This window comes from Stegodyphus dumicola, chromosome 8 (genome assembly GCF_044657685.1).
Source record: "Stegodyphus dumicola isolate Sdum_Otavi_A_Nest chromosome 8, ASM4465768v1".
Classification (NCBI taxonomy): Eukaryota; Metazoa; Arthropoda; class Arachnida; order Araneae; family Eresidae; genus Stegodyphus; species Stegodyphus dumicola.
Genome location: NC_140775.1, coordinates 7,121,243 through 7,136,300, shown reverse-complemented (window position 1 = coordinate 7,136,300; position 15,058 = coordinate 7,121,243). Strand labels below are relative to the sequence as shown.

The 15,058-nt window shown below is 33.2% G+C and overlaps 2 long non-coding RNA genes across 2 annotated transcripts; both read left to right on the top strand.

The window, feature by feature from the left end:
• Nucleotides 1-4,706: 4,706 nt before the first annotated feature.
• LOC118196059 (uncharacterized) lies at nucleotides 4,707-13,750 on the top strand. Its single transcript, XR_015042473.1, has 2 exons — nucleotides 4,707-4,916; nucleotides 13,136-13,750. It is a non-coding gene; the product is annotated as an uncharacterized LOC118196059 (long non-coding RNA).
• Nucleotides 4,912-12,442, top strand: LOC146995634 (uncharacterized). Its single transcript, XR_015042474.1, has 2 exons — nucleotides 4,912-5,052; nucleotides 11,323-12,442. It is a non-coding gene; the product is annotated as an uncharacterized LOC146995634 (long non-coding RNA).
• Nucleotides 13,751-15,058: the final 1,308 nt, after the last annotated feature.

The following is a 15,058-nucleotide window of genomic DNA, read 5'->3' as shown; positions in this document are numbered from 1 at the left end:
CAATCAGTGATTGGAATCGATCGTCTCAAACCAGCATTTCTAATGCAAGATCCAACAACTTCCTCATCAACATCACTCCCGGAAGAAAGCTTACATCCCGTTAAAGAGCAACCTAAAACTACCAGATCTGGAAGAAAGGTTAAATTTAACCCAAAGTACTTATAACGTACCGATGGTACTTGGGGGGGGAGTACTGTGGCGTTCCGACAGATACTTCAACTTCTATTCATGAGATGGCGCCACGTGTAAAATCCAGTTCTTAATCGGAGCAGCAAAGCGACGTCATTACTCACTCAGACTTCTCGTGAGACAACTGTACGCGACGGTAGCATGAACTGTGTTCCGAGCTCTGCGTTGATCTCTGCAATGTAATTTAAATTGTAATTTAGTACTTAATATATTCTTTTGTTATAGGAGATTGTCTACTTTTATTTTCTTTAATTATATCATGCATTAAGCACACGACCACCAAAAGTTTATCAGAAATGAATTAATTCTGAAAATAAACTTTCTGCACTTGAAAATTTTCTACACCTGAGGGGAGGGAGAGATCTAGTAAAATTAGATTTATTATAACTTCAGTTGGACCAAACACCTTCTCTCTCTATATATATGCATCACTAAAGAAATAAATAAAATTATGCTTAAAAAACAGATATACCATACCAGTTTTTTTTCCCCTTGTTACCCTTTACATTGAGAAATAACAAACACTGAAAAATACTATCCTTGAAATTTTGTTTAAATGAAGAAACACACACCATCTTTTTATTTAAGCATTACACTTCAAAAACAGATACACATACCAATTTATTTTCACTAGCCTTTATACAACATGCCATATAAAAATGAAAAGAATTATCCTTGAAATTTAGATAAAATGAAGTAACACAATGGGAAAATTTATGCACACGGACATCTTTTTTCTATTGCATGTTGTCTGAAATGATCCACAAGTGCCTAAAAATGTACCCAAAGAAACGCATTTCAATATTAACAAAAAATTGTTTACAGATTAAAATTCATTCATTTCATACCAGTATTATAAAGATCATGCATGAAACAAATCTGCTTTCCCATACTTTTAAGTAAAACTTTTATACTGGAAAATAGACTATATTTCTATATATTAGAAACAAGAAAATACTAATTTGAATGTTCTGCATTCATTTCTAAATCTTTACTCCATTGCCAAATTGTATAATACTGTGATTATAAACTTGCACAATCCTTGCAATTATTGAAGTCAGATTATATATATTTTGTCTCACACTATTTCAATTTATTCTATTGACTTCAGATGTCAATGTCAAAATTCTAGAAGTTATTTTAACCAAGAAACAGTAGTGGGCACCGTGCATAAACAACTCATCTAACTTTTTAACAATAGTGATTATAAAATAAAGAAAAAAATTATATATCATTCCAACGATATTGCTACTATAGTATAGTGTTACATATATCTTTAGCAAACATTCAGATTTTCTCTTGACTTTCCAAATTATTATTTATTTTTTAATAAATTTCAATATGCTAATGATTTTCATGTTACATTAGTATAAATTCCACAATTAGCACAGGAAAACAAAATCCGCGCTTTATATTAGAAGAGAAATTTCTTTTCCACATTCAAAACATCTACATTGGCGATGTTTGGCGACGGGTACATTAACCCTAGACTAATTTAATTATAGCTATTATTACAGAAATTAGCAGATACTCAGGTTATTGTACACAAGAATTTCACTTTACTTGCACATTATAAACATCAGAGAAGATATAAACTCTAAATGAAGGCGTAATTAACATTATACTTACTAAGCAAAGTTCAGCGCATGGACCAGGTTTCCAATTGTCTCTTCGGCAATTATTTACCCATATTTTTCTTCTTTCTTCATTTTTAGGAAATTTTACCAATGTATGACCTTTCCGTGAATGATTTGAACAATTAATAGCTGTACATCCGCCCATTTTATACAAAAAAACACAAAAAATTGTTGCACCGTAACTACACAGCCGCCATTAAATCTCCCACTTTGGAGCGCGAATGCCTGATGATTCAGCCTGGTATATAGGAGCCTTACCCCCGGGGGTTGACTCAGGCGAACGCCTGGGAAGTACTGGCTAGGATCTGTACCTAGGCAGTCTCAACCACGGGGGTATACAAATTATCTTCACAGGACTAGAACCCGAGTATTGTACTCAGGTTGGTTCAGACTTGGCAGGGACCGTACTGGTGCTGTCGTGTCTGTTCCTTCGGCTGTGGTGGAGCTACATAGTACATTTGTCGACTGAGTTCCCGGGGGTTTGACCCCATTCAGTTTTCGTGGCGGGGACTGACAAAGCGGACAGAGCACCTTAATACAATGTGGTTTTGCCAATGGAGTGGTGCCCGGAGGCAAGGTGACAGCGTTTTAAATCAGCAACGAAACGTTCTGGCAATGCTTAGTAAAAGCCGGACGGGGACTGCGGGGGTTGCGCCCGCGAGAACGAAGTCCCAGGGTGTTGAATATTTCAAACTCTTTATGGGTCCCGTATAATGAGGACCTCGGTGGGAGGTCCTTCACCCGGTGTGTCTGTACGCCATCTTTATTGTATTTGTATATATTTTATTGTATTTTATGTACATAGTATCAAATTCTGTATTTAGCCTTGTATTTTATATTTTACTTTCATTGTACTTATATTTATGTTTCTGCATCAATTATCTGATTTGTCTCTGTTACTCATTGCAACAACACAGACATGCACCACAGCAATCCTCACAGCTCCTGGAACTGCTCGTCTTGTATTCTGGCTTTTTTAAGTCTATGGGATTGCACGGTCAACCCCATCTTACCACCCTTTTTGACTTTGCCAAATTGTCAAGAAAATTTAACGTCTTGTACCCATTGGGCATTGCTTCATGAGCCGGACACATCGCTCATTGCGTGATATTTCGGCTATATATGCACGGTAAATTGATAGTACAATTATTTGGCAAGCATTTAAAGACGAAAACTCACTGCCTTTCGTTTTGCTACTGTTACTTTTTGCACACTGTTATGCAAATTTTCGACAGTGAAATTAAAATTATCGAAAGTGATTTTGTTACTTGCACAGAATTGCACGATGTTACGCTTGAAATCCGCCGAAAAATAACAAATAAAAAAATGACAAAATTTTTCAAAAAAGAGAAGTTCAGTAAGAGACTTTTTAAACAAATTAAATGAAACGGACAAGGCTACGTTTTATAAAAACGCAGACATTTTCTTTGAGAGATGTTTAAATTACCTGAAAAAATGGTATGATTTCGAAAACTCAGAGTATAGTAAATTGAGCATACAGTCAAAAGTCGTTAATCCGGACTCGTCGGGACTTCGGCGATTTCGGATTATCGATTTTTCCGGATTATAGATCATCAGTTTAAATCTGGTAAGATGGCATGCAAAAATTACAAAATTAAAAATATGAAACCGTAATTTATGAAATAAAGAACAATTATGATCTAAAGGGTATCAAAATTTACAAAAAGAAAAAGTTTAATATTTATTTGTTTACTTTATTAAACATTTCTTTCAATGTAAGTTGCTTCGTTTCATGTGATAACACTTTCTCTTTAATTCTATTAAACAGACATAATTTCTTGTTTAGTTACAAAGTTCCGCTGTTCAAGTTCTATAATTGCTGTGTTTAGAATACCGACTAATTTGTCAATCGAAATGTTTTCGTTTTCAATAACCTCTCTCTCACTTTCTTCACTATCGAAAGCGAATTATAATGACGAGGAACTTGATTTAAATCATATCAAAGACGGAGTACATCGAGATGAAATACTACACTTAGTAAGGAATTATAAGCCAAATAAAATAAAAAATCTGCCCTGAAGATAAGGATAGTGCTGATAGATCAATTTCCAATCCGCGGCGTGAAATTGATAAACAGATTTCGGATTGCAAAACATACTTTCGCTTTGTAGATACAAATTACATATTAGAAAATATATATCGGAAATTCTATTTGACATAATCGAAAGTTCAAGCTTACTTTTATGAAATTGTTCTAACAGTCTGCAAAAAATAATAAGCCGGATCCAATTCGTAGTTTAAGGAACAACGCAATCTGCAACATTAACTGAATTAGATAATTTTAGCTTACCTCCGTCACACATTACACGCGCATGCGCACAAACATATTCGCAGCCGTAAAGGTCTTACGCGCACTCGTAAACGCCTGTGCGCATGCGTGAACGCAACGCATGCGCAGAAAGTTTGTAGCTTTGAGGTCCGGATTATAGATCATTCCGGATTATGGGTGTCCGAATTAACGACTTTTGACTGTACTTTCAATGAAAAAAAAAACCGATTATATGGGATGCTTTGAGAGACTGGCCATTGATTTAAAGATCACTTTTGATGAAAATAAACTTTATTAAGATTTCTGCATTTTGAGGGAGGTTCAAGACAGCATTGTTAAATCAAATGTAAGAGTTGTTCTGAGGTGGGCAAAATTTTTCTCAACGGTGGAAAATAGACATATGTTGAAGAAAGTATTTTCATTCGTTTTGTCTATACCTGTATCAAACGCTGCCTGCGAGCATGTTTTCAGTATAGGATTCGAATATGGACTAAGGAAAGAAACCGTTTAAATGAAGAAATGTCATGGCAAAAATCCTAACGTTCTTCAATTTTAAAATGGACTGCAAAGAGTTGTTTTAATTTTTTAGTTCCAGACCAGATATCTCGAAATCCGTACGATCAAATGCAAAATATAAGTTTAAAATAAAATAAAAAGTTATGAAAATTGATATTTTTTTTCCCTCTTCCGGATTTTGACAGCCAAGAGGTGGCAACCCTATCTGTAATTCCTGTATTCTGTAAAGTAGTGTAAATAGGCATTTTTTCAGAAACCTGCATCCGAGGATAAATAAAGCAGAAGTGAGAAAAGTTATCTTAATATTGATCTTGATCGATATTATGCATTTTGAGCGTTTAAACCTAGTATACGGTACAAACGGGATTTCGGGGTAAAGTGCAGAATCACCCACTTATTTGTTTGGCGCTTTTTACAAAAGTAAGAATTGGATTTTTGTTAATTTTCTTTGACTTTTTAAGTGAAAATAGGTCGATGTGTAACATGGATAAAGTCAAAGGAGTGCGCGGTAAAATCCTAGTATACGGCGTGATTTTGAAAATTATTGCCAACACGAAAAATGATTCAAAGAACGTCTATATACTATGTGTGTACATACATAATATATACTATGTATAACTATATATATTTTTTGAATGACCCGTTTACTACTCATCGTATATGTCCCGTTTTCACTGCTCATCATAAAGTCACCAAAAGTAGCCAAATTTCTTGCACGGAATACTAGGATTAAACTGAATGGGCAATGCCATTTTTGTACAATTCTGCGAGTTTTTTTTAGAGTGAAAATAGGTGAATGTGCACATGGGTACCGAGTATGAGCAATTCTTAAAAACGCGCCAAGCAGTGGGCTATTCTGCACTTTTCCCGGATTTTGCGACGTTATTATGAACAATAAACGCGACATTTATGATGATAAGGAAACAGGTCATTTTGGTGTTGGTGACATGTAACATCAACTTTCAATTAATTTGGCAGTATCTACCTGAAAAGTAATAAAACATTTTACATGTAAATATATAAAGTACATCTTCAGTGACATTTTTAAAACACTGATCTACGAAAATTCTTTTGTAGATCTTGTTTGGAATAAAACTCCGCTAAAAGAAATGTCTCAAATTGAGACTCACATTTGCATTAATTTAGATAATCATTAGAGATGGCATTAGTCACCAGTTCACCACTAATACAGGGGTACTTGCGTATAATCGCAGCTGCCTTGGTTTGAAGTGAATATGTGTCAGATTTTCAGAATGTGCTAAGCAATGGCAACCAGGCACATAACTATTCTTCAGCTGTTCAAACTCGTAACAACCCTTTATTGAAACAGTGTTACCACTTTTATATTAATTCTTTTTGTTATATTCCAAGTTTCAATGGTTTTTGTAGATAAGTGTTGATATTTTTAACCTTAAACCCAATTTTAAAACTTACACTTGTAGAATTTCCCAGCAATGGTAAAATTTACACAGGAGTACAGTATTTTGCCACAAAATCCTTAAAAAGAACCATGATGAGAAGCATTTGGTAGATAGCCAATGTGCAATGGAGTTTATATTGTCTTATTTGTGATTTTTTTTTTTTTTTTTTTTTTTTTTTTAACAAAAGCAGACCACTGTTATATGGGGAGAAGAAGAGTGCAAAGAATATTCAGGATTTCTCAAAAACTGTTAATGTTTTATTTTTATTTCTTGTGAATCATATAATCCTTATTTAATAATTCAAATTTGTGTTTTGTATTGATTTGTTGTTAATGTTTGCTGACATATGATAAATATCAATAGTTTGAGAATTGTTTCTCAAAATAGTAACGAAAATTGATAACTTGCATCCAATGAGTAATTTTTAACTTTTCATATGAAAAACATCATCAGATTATGGCAAGGTGGATATATTAATGCATAAGTACCAGTACAAGAAGAAATACCATTTATTCGATATAATAACCTTGTGAGCTATATGTTCATGTTCATCTCCTTGAGTAATCGCTGTGGATGAGCAACAAGTAACTGAGAATTTATTATAAAAAATAATGACCCACAGAAAAATAAATAGCTATAAATAGGTCGAGGAGAATGTGGAATATGGGCTAATATGGTCCCAATGGGCCTTGCCGACTTTGGGGAGGAATTGTAAGATCACATTTTCAAAGCAGTACAATTGATTTTTCCATAGGTGTGTGCTGCACCACACCTGTGCTTATTCAATACCATATAAGTATGGCTCTTGGATATAGGACAAGTTAGTTGTTAATCAGCTGTGAGAGCAACAGTTATAAGAGGATGATCTGAATTACATTTTAAAGTTTATTTTTTGAGTGGTTGCATTAAGTTACAATATTTTTCATTGGGAAGTAAGAAAGATTCGGTACTTCTTTGTTTTAGCTGCCTCCAAACATATTTAGTAAGTTTAGATTTATGCCAAGATCTCAGCTATAATTTTGGAAGCTTGTGAAGCACGAATGTAAAAACAAACAACACAATAAATAAAAATAACATGAATACTCACATGTCATTTCCTAAGAATATTTTTAAGAATCCATATCCTTACTATTATTATTTTATTATATGTAATTGTTCCAGTCAACTGCAGCACTTTAACACACATTAAGCTGTTTGTTACACCATTTCATGGATGTCAACTCCTCCAAATGGTTTCATTGTTAACATAAAGATTATGCTGTGGCCATTTTCGCATGCTGGTTTGTCAGATAGAAGTGCCCCTTCATGAATAAATGATATGGCATCCACCCCATTACTTGGTAAATTAAAGGTTGTTAACATCATATTCATAAAAAAGCAGTGAATATATCTTTAAATAACAATGCATGTTTGAAAATGTCATAAAAAATTGTACGCATGAACCAGAGTCATAACTAGGGTTTTCAGTGCCCAGGGACAACTGAAGATTTCACGCCCCCTACTGCTTGCCAAGGATGGAAAACATTTAATTCTAAAATGTTGTAATATCAGTTTGGCGGCCCTTGTATTCTGCGCCCAGGGACTGATGCCCCCCTTGCCCCCCCTCTAGCTATGCCCATGGTGAGAGCAAAAATGCAACATTGTGCTAAAATATGATTGCGTGGCAAAGTATAAGAACATGCAGCCATTGCTAATATACACTCACATGACAAGGTCTAAGAATATGCAGCTGGATTTTGGTGAGATATCTCAGTTGATTGTCGATTCAAACTCAGGGGCTGCTGTAACTAATACTGTCCACATATGCTCGCACCTTGCTATGGTTGCATTACATGGCTGGGCCACTGCGACTGGCAGGAATGGGTGAAACATGGCTGCACACAGCATCAAGAAGGAAGTGGTAGGCCTAGAGAAACGACAGAACGTGAAGACCGAGCAATCGTCAGAGCGGCACTCACAGCCCCAGATGCATCATTATCATCGATTGTACGTGCAACTAGTGCTTCAGTGACCACAAGGACCATTCATAGATGGCTCAGAGAAAAGGGAGATGAGGTCACGATGCTCCTTGCGCCGGTTACCACTGACCTTTGTACAACGTCAAGCCCGTTTGCAGTGGTATCGGGCTCATTTGCACTGGAATGTCGACTGGAGTAGAATAGTCTTCAGTGATGAGTCCCACTTTGAACTGAGCCCCGATGACCAGCGAAGGCGAGTCTGGAGACGCCCCAGACAGCAGTATGATACCAACCTGACTGTCTTCCGGCAGACAGGCCAACAACTAGGAGTGATGGTCTGGGGTGCCATTTCATTTCATAGTAGGATCCTTTTCTTTGTAATCCGTCGCAACCTTACATCACAGTGGTACGTTGAACAAAGATCATAGGCCCATGGTGTTGGCCTTCATATCACACCACCCTGGGCTAACATTTCAGCAAGATAATGCCCGCCCCTGCACTACACATGTTTCTACTGCTTGCCAAACATCACCTTGGTCAGCAAGGTCACCGGATCTCTCTCCTATTGAGCATGTTTGGAGCATTATGTGCAGGGCCCTCCAACCAGCTCGGTATGTTGACGATCTAACGCGCCAGGTGGACAGAATTTGGAATATCTCTCAGGAGGACATCCGCAACCTCTATCAATCGATGCCGAGCCGAATAACTGCTTGCATAAGGGACAGAGGTGGACAAATGCGCTACTGACTTTTTTCACTTTGTAAAGCTCTATCACTTCACTAAATCACCCAATTTTTTTCAAGCTGAATCATTTGTTTTTCTGTACATGTACATCACTTCTACCGATTTTTGTCCCATTCGGATAACTCTTTCTTGGTGTGTCGTTTTTTTTTTTTTTTTTTTTGTCTAAGAGTGTATTTTTATAGTCTAGTTAATAGAAATGGAAGATTTTTAAATAAAATGCAAACATTTATGAGTATAATATTCAGAATCTGAACTTTGTAAAATTCCCTGTGAACTGTTAGCATATTATTATCTTTCTTTTTTAACAGGGGTAATGTTTTCCTGTGTTCCATGCAATAAAACATTTACTGGTATTCAACCATATAAGGATCATATGTTTTCAGAAAAACATAGAAAGAAAGTCTATCAGCCATCAGTTACATCATCTGAAGAAAATAATTATCTTTCACTTGGTGTGTCAGAACTCTCATTAAGCCCTTATGTGCAAAATAGAGGCAATTTCTATATCTGCACGTTGTGTGCTGCACATCTGAATAGTTCTCAACAACTCCAAAGCCATCTCTCTGGTTCAAAACACAGTAAAATGGTTAAAATGCAAAGTGGCATGCCTGCAGACAATACAAGCAATGCAGATAATTACAAAGATGAGCTTTCAGCTACATTTAAATTTCATGATTTGTTGATCAAAGACGTATTGGCAGATGTTAAATTTTTCAAAGCTGATGAACCAATTATCTTTTAGATATGTACCAGTTTTTTATGTATATTTGTATTCTGTAAAAATAATTTTATAATAATAATAATAAATGCAGCTGCTAAAGTCTATTGTATGTGCTGTTATCTGTCCTATGCTCCATAATCACTTGTTCATTTTGTGTGATTCTGTTCTGATTCCCATTTGAATCCTCTTTTAATGTGAGTTAATAGTTTAAAATCTGTTTTGTTAATTGCATTCAAGTTGTAATTTGCATACAATACTATTCTTTCTTTGCAAGTGATAAAAATCTAAAAGCAATTAAATAGGCTTGTCAGAGCTTTGATAAAATTAACATGATTATTAAAATTAGGCAATTTAACAATTATTTAAAATTTATATTAGCAGATTTCTCTTGGAATGAAGGAACACAACTAGTTAGGATTATTGAAATTAAGTCGAAAGACAATGATGCCCACTCATCAAAGAAGTTGACTACCGGTGATTTACATTTTTGTGTTTCCTTGTGATTATCATTAAGGTGACTTATAGTGTAGTAAATTTAGATGAATTATTAGAATAAAATTAAACCAGAGGATATCAGAGGATTATGTTTTATGACCATCTGCCTATCAAGGCACATAGTCATTTTGGCTAGGTGATTAAATATAAAATGCTATTTTTATTCTAAGGTGAAAGTCCGTATTTTGGAAAATCTCAGTAAATTCATTTGATGTTTTGCCTATGCCAGCTGTAATTAAAATTGAATGTACTGTTACCAGATATTGTATTCAATAAGAATGAATGCAAGTTAAAACTTTGGTAATAAGCTCAAAGATGTGTGTGTATACAAAGTACCTGCTATCATGTTTGTATTGATACAAGTTTTGTGTGTGTGTTTCTAAGGGTTTAAACATTTTTCATTTTAGTTAAATTTTCATGATATAATTTCAACCAGATTTATCAAATTGCAGCCCATATAAAAGTCAAGCTCTTTATTTTACTGCAGTAGTACACTTCTTATTTAACTTCATATGTGCATTTATTTTTTTCACTTCTGAATTACAGTTTAACTGTTCAAGTTGTCTTATGAGAACTAGAGGCATCATAAGATCTCCAATGCGAAATTCATGAAATAAATGGAAATATTAACAGACTTTCTGTTGCAAGGATTGAGAGCACAGTACCAACCATTCAAATATCTAAATTTGAGATATTTGAAAAAAATTTTAGATTTTTATCAAAATGATTCATTTTAATTATGAGTATTTATCATACAAATATCTAAATTTTCGTATGTTTTTTTTTTTTTTTTTGTAATTTCATTATAATTATGATAAATACTCATAATGAATCATTTTGGTAAAAATTCTTTTTTTATCCACATCATTTTTACAATTGTATGGATTGTTCATTCTCTTAACAAATACTGAATCTTCGTGACATCTGATTCTGCATACAGTCAACTATGTTCTGTTTTGATTATCCTCATATACTCCGTCCAGTCATGCCTTGCTATGCTTTACATCTATCCCCTCTGTTTGTATATAAAGTTGTCATTTCATGCATTTGTATTTCAAGATGTAAGCAGATTATGCATTTCAAATTAAAAAGTAACAAAAAGATATACACAACATTGCTTTCCTGATAGTTGGCACTTAAAAAATAATTTCATAGCAACTGATTGTTGTGTATCACTCACTTATTTCAGCTGCACAACAATAACAATTGGTAGTTTTCTTGCTTGGCTAGCAGCATTTATGAACATCATTTTTGCAATAGTAAAATAAATTGTTGGAACAATACAACTTTTTCAATTCTCATAAATCAACTCTATTTTGATATAATTATATATTTATTTCTATTATTGTAGATGCCCCAGAGTGCTTGCCAAACTCCCATGTTTGTGAAATGTGCTGTTCTAGTAAAAGAAGTTGCCGAATCGTACGCCACTGTATCGAATTCTACATAAAAATTATTTTCTCATATTAAATAGTAATTTTTCCCATTTACACTCGTTGTATTGACATCCATAATGTGTTTGAGATATAAAAAATATTTTGCCAATAAACAGCAGTATAAGTAACACTGTTAAAGCTAGTATCACACTCAAAGAAATGAGTAGCCAACAGTTTTTAATATTTTTTTTTTCACTTTATTATCAGAGATATGTTCAATAAGAAAAATTAATTTTAGTTATTTAGATATCTTGAAGGCTAGATACTTATTGTTGATTGAAAGTAAATGTGTAGTCTGCAACTTTTTGAGTATGGAAAGAAAAGTTTTACTCTAAAAACAGTAAATATTTGCATTTGAAAGCTATCACCTTAATCAGTAGCAGGCCTGATTTGTTTTAATGATTTAATAGTTTTATATTGTGATTTCATATTTTTCTCTAATAACATCTGAAATCTTTATTCTTTCATAAAATAAATAATTAATTCAGAAATAAAATATTTCCTTATGCTTTCATAAAAACTAACATAAAAAAAATTTAAAAACTTTATAATCCTTTCAGTTATTTTAATTTCAAGTTTAATTCTGTTGTAAGTATTTTTCTTGTGAAAAATAATTTTCATTTTGAAATCTAAAAAAAAATGTTGAAGAATATTGTTTTACTTCAATTTCTGAAGGATTTAAACATTTTATATTGCAGGCTTTTGTTTCCTTTTAAACTGAATATTAAAGATTAATTTTTATGCACTCTCAACAACATTTATTTAGTAGTTTTAAAAAATACTGACATTTATATTTTGTCTGAAATGTTTTCCTGCTTTTATTGTATATTTTTTAGTTTGTATAAATATATTTTCTATTTGCATTTCTTTTTATAAATGTGATTGTGAAACTGTGAATTTTATAAATGTCATTGTAAACTATTACATATTGATCAAAAACTATGAAAAGCAAAGAGATACTAAAGGTTGTATTTTTTAATACTGTTATGTAGATTTTATATACTTGATTGTGAAATTAAAATATAAAATCTAAAATGGCCTTTCATTGCACTTTATCTGCTCTTTTATCATGAATGGACTAACATACTGTGTAAAATAAAAGTACAACTTTTAGAGCCTAAATATTAGCAACATTTCATATATATAGAAGAAAAAGACGTGGCATTGTTGTTAGGCATAGAACGTAGGTCCATATTGAAGAGGAAGAATACCGATTGCCTAGCATACTGAAATGCTGATCCACAATGAATAAGAAATTTTTCTATTTCTATTTAAATTCACATTTAGAGCCACAGTTCACGTGGCACTCTAATTGCGCCTATTCAAGAATATGTACATTTTTTAATACAATTGCGACAGAAACAGATCACAGCGAAATGACGTCCAAGCGGCAACAGAGTTACAAGCAAAGTAAGTATTAAATCCAATATGGCAGCTCACCAAAGAGGAAGGTTATGGTTTACAAAGGTTTCAGTTTGCAGAGTTTAGATTCCGAAATAACTATGTCATCAGTATTACACAAGCTTTATGGCATAGATTAATCTAGAAATTATGCAGTCCAGAAATGTTGTTATCATTTTTAGAATAAGGAGGAAATATCCAAATTAAAAATGAGGAATGTAGCTGATTTACATATTTTTTTATCTTACATGTTTAAGTGTGTCTGCTCTAAATTGTGAGCTTGTGATAAATTTTCTAATAAATAATGGTAGCAATGTTATCCTGCAGTGGATCCCAAGTCATTGTGAAATCACAGGTAATGAGTTTGCTGACACTGGCTGGCTATGTCATTCCTCAACCCAAAATTCCTGTTTGCTTGGAGCCAGATGTGGAGCTTATCTTCGAGAGAAGAATGGGGACTCCGTGAAGAGGAAGATTTGCCATTCCCTAATGGAAGATCCAATTTTTTGCTACCTCCGTGTGACCTCAGACCTGTCGGTGTCACTAACTTTAGATTAAAAACTAGAATGACTACCTCATGAAACACAGATTTGGTTCAGCAGACTCTTCATCATGTCCATTATGTGATATTGACGTGTGGTGACCATTTGGACACTTGTTCACAATGGCTAATGTGGTAAAAAATTATTGTACTTTTTTTAATGTTTCTAAACAGGATTGGGCTGCCTGTCACAGACTAATGGCGGTCATGCCTTAGTCTGGCGTAAGATTTTTAACAAAAATCCACATATATCTTCCTTTTATGTTTAATGTACTTGTAATTACATTAAACTCGTACAAAAGTACCTTTGTGTATTAAAATAAAAATTAACAAATCTCAACTTGATGTATTATAAATTAAATATCTTTAATTCATTTCAATAAATTATTAAAAAATAATGATTCAAATTATATAGAAGTATCTGCACTGTTTGTAAGTTATAATCTGAAATAAAATGATATGCTGTCTTACACACTACCACCATATAAACAAGTTATTTGAAATGTTGTTGCAAATTAAAGGATTTTTATACATCATGTAATGACAGCCGTTTCTGTGTTGTATCAATTAAATGGCATAGTCCCCAAAACTGGAAGGGCTTCAGTAAAGATGCTTTTACTAATGTAAAGCTGATTTATGTTTTGAACATTCATGTTTTTTTAAATTTGAACTCCTACCAATCAACTTGTTCATCAAATATATGAACTGTTCCAGCTTTAACCTAGAATAAAGACTAGTAAAGAGAAAACATCTAACTTCTAATTTTACGAATCCATTCAGGCTCCAAGTGCATTCTTACTCCAAACTATATCCCCCTTTCGTCGAAACCCTACAACAGCATTCTTTTGGACATCTACAATGAATACAATCCACCTTCTTTGCAGGAATATTTACTCCCTCAAGCATTTAACCCACACACACACATATTGTTCCCCTTATCACTCGTCAATTTGATATGCTATTGTTCGAAAGTCTAGGATAAATCTTTGAATAAGTGACTTCAAAAGATAAGAGCATTGTAAATGCGTCTTCGATTTCTTTATGAAGAATTAGGCGCATGTTATACAGCGAATATACCTAAAAATAAAAAATAGTCTGAAATTATAGATGTGTGTTATACACTTGAAAAAACATCACTTTTTGTTTTCAACTTGTATATTAAAAGCCGGCATTTAAAATTAAGTGATATTTTGGCGGGAAATGCATTTCACAGGCTTTAAAAATGTGAAAGTAAAACTTTTTAATCCAATTATGAAAGTTGGCAAAGATATTGCCAAACTTGTACCAATCATTCTGGGAGAAGTTTAAAGCAACAAATCACTCTTACATTTAGTCAAGTTAATCAACAGAAATAAGTTATCTATATAATATTAAAAAAAAAAAAAAAAAAAAGATTACTTATAATGTTTCATATTGCATCATCACTGATTATCTGTTTTTCAAATAAAGTGCCCATTAGGAACCTTTCTAGATGCAAAGACCCAATAACTTTGGAAATACTCAATAAAATATTCTGTATACTTTGAAAATTTGGGACCTGCCATAAGAGGCTGGTTCCAAATTTTAATCAGTTTTTCAAAATGCGAAGAAAAAACATAAATAGCAGTTAACTTATATCAATTATTTTTCATTTTACTCTTCACTAAAACTAAACTGTCTAAATCAGGTCCTTATGAATACTAAATAATAAATTTTAGAAGAAATTAAAA